This window comes from Galeopterus variegatus, unplaced genomic scaffold (assembly GCF_000696425.1).
Source record: "Galeopterus variegatus unplaced genomic scaffold, G_variegatus-3.0.2 Scaffold1538, whole genome shotgun sequence".
Classification (NCBI taxonomy): domain Eukaryota; kingdom Metazoa; phylum Chordata; class Mammalia; order Dermoptera; family Cynocephalidae; genus Galeopterus; species Galeopterus variegatus.
In genome coordinates this window covers 159268-162161 of record NW_007727649.1, presented here as the reverse complement: position 1 = coordinate 162161, position 2894 = coordinate 159268, and positions in this window count along the sequence as shown.

Sequence of the window (2894 nt, the reverse complement as noted above, 5' to 3'; positions counted from 1 at the left end):
AAAAAAAAAAAAGAACTTAGGATCTTCTTCTAGAGTAGCTTAGATAATTGATGAAACTGTTGACTAGCATAACAATTTTCAGCCCTGTTACCATGCCAGTATATTACAAATGATAGTTAAAGTACTAAAATTTGATATATTTTTACCCATTTAAAAACTGATTAGAGTACATTTAAGGTTATCTTTATAACAATACCTTTTCTACAAGTTTGCATTCTGATAAGCTTTTCTTAGTGGAAGAGAGAGGAGGTGAATTCTGCAAAATGCTTCAAGCATGTGAATATCATCCACCAAAGACTACGCAGTATGGGAAAACAGTGCAGAGAACCACTGATCTAAGACATTCATCCACTTATGCACACGTAGAAAGCACATCAGTTTCTAACCTGAAAGTTTAAAGAATACCTATTTGGAAAGTGCAGCTTCAAAACAGGACAGAGGCTGTTGCACTAGATTATCATTATATTTTGGTTTAAGCCAAAACCCTCCACACAAGATCGCTATCCAATCAAATAGAAATCAGCACACGCTTGCTGCCCACCAACTATGTATTCACTCACCCCACATACATGAATAAGTCCCTGCCCCCAGGAAGTTTACCACCCAATGGTGGGGGGAAGAGGTATTCCATAACTGGTAATATGAAGTGCTTCTGCTACAGCTCTTCTACCCTATGCTCATGGCAGACATGGCTAATCCATCAAATCATTCATTCCTGCTGAGCTCAGACGTATGTGTTCAGCTCAGGGCTCCAGGAAGCCACTACCAATTAATAAGAATGAATATGCAAGATGAAAGCCATTTGCTGTTCCCGATGCATACTTATAAAAAGATAAATACGTATGAAAGGTAGTCTTAAAAGGTCAAATGTCTGGACTGTGTACTACAGAAGACCTAAGGAGGAGCTCCGCATTGATGGGATCAGAGAAGGCTTCCTGGAGGAGGGGCTTCAGCCCAGCCTTCGAGGGTTACTAGTGATGGGAGACAGGGACGCTCCTCAAATGGGGAGAATGGCAGCAGCATATGTCCAGAGGGGAGCTTGCTTGGGGCCTGGTAAGTCAGCTAAAGGTTGGGCTTGGAGACTGGAGATGGAAGGGAATGGGTGAGGCCAGGCCACAAAGAGCCTTGAATGCCAAGCAAAAGATTTTGAATTCTATTTTATAAACAGTGGAGAGACTGGCAGTTTGTGAATAGGAGAATGACATGAGCAAAACAGTGTTTTCAGTAAATCAAACTAGCAGGGACATGCAGGAGGGACTGAAGCAGAGGGAACTGGAGGTGACACCAGCCCAGAGATGTGGTGGGAGTAACAGGCAGGAGGAGGCCAGGGACAGGGCAGCGCATGGCTGTCAAGAGTCAAGGTGAACAAAGGAGGGTGGCAATGCGTGAGACTTCTCCAAGGAAGGTCTGACAGTGCTGAGGGGTGGGACAATGTGTTAGGAAAAGGAAGGAGTCCAAGAGAGTTGCATCAAGGAAAAGGTACTTCCATTATTACTTCTCAGGTCTCCCTTTCCAAAAAAGCAGAATCCCTAAGTGTTGTTGGATGTCTACAGCCACAGCCGTGTTTGGGCAATGGGTTGGTTCCTCTGTATGAATTTCGTGATTAACGAGTAAGAAGACTTCAAGGGGAGGCCATTGATGTGCTGCTTCTAACATTCTCCTCCTGGCTGCCATTCTGGCAGACTCCAAGCCAGTCAGTGTTGCCCATAGATGTGGCTGTCCCTTCTTTTAAACAAGATGCAAACCTATTCCATTTCCCTTCTGCATCACATGGGTCAACATTCAGTCAGTCTACAAAATGTCAAATAAAACATGATGTGATTATGGAAGGTCAGTGATATCAGAGTACTTGGCTCCAAATTACTATAAATGTGAAACATTGTTCCTCAGCTCATTTCAAGCTTTTTGGAATGAGAATAACAACCTCAAAACTTCCTATCGCAGGTGTATCTGATCCACAAGCTGCGAGACGTGCTAAGGACCATGCGAGTTGCTGGATCAAATGGAAAATGAAAGTGGTTTCTAAACAATCAATCCTTGTGCAAATAGAGGTTTTATCATTGGTGGTCCTGATCTTCACCAGTTTCATTCACAAACTTTCTCTGACTCACAGACTCTCACTTTTTATTATTATTATTATTATTATTGTTATTGTTAGGGTTGACAATAATAGCTAACATTGACTGAGTACCCTATCTATCAAGAAGGGTTTTGGCAGGAACAGATGGCACATTCAAACTGGGTAATTGAGGAGAGTCACATAAAGTAGATATTTACAAGATGTGGAGGGTTAGGGAAACTGACAAGGGATGGTGAGTGTCCTGGGGCCAGCAATGGCTGTGCACTGTTGACAACCCTAGGCCTGAAGGGGCAAGGGCAGGAGAGGTCACCGGTCAGTTGAGGGATGCAGCAGGCCCCAGCAACCTGGCAGGGAGGGAGCAGCAGAATAAATGCTCTCTCACTCTCCTCTGTCCTCAGACTCCTTCAGGGCTTTCCTCAGGCCACCTGGGCCTGATACCAAAGGGCGGAGAATCTGTCCATACAGCTGGCAGGATGGGGCCTCTAGATAGGAGGGGGCCTGCTGGGGCCAAGGGATGGGTGGATAGGGTTGGCTCAGGGCAGGGTTGGGGAAGGGGTAGGTTGAGGTTAGGGAGGATGATTCAGAGAGTGGTTCTGGAGGCACAAAAAGACAATTTCCAGCCCAGCACTTGCTACATTCCAGGCACCATCCTTGGTGCATTCATTTGATTTAATCCCTGCAACAATTTAGTGATGACAACACAGTTAACAGGTGGCCAAACTGAGGCATAGAAAGGTTAAGTGACTGGCTGGTGGTGAATTAGAACTGGAACCCAAAGCCCAAGTGCCTCACCTCCTGCACTCATCTAATGCAT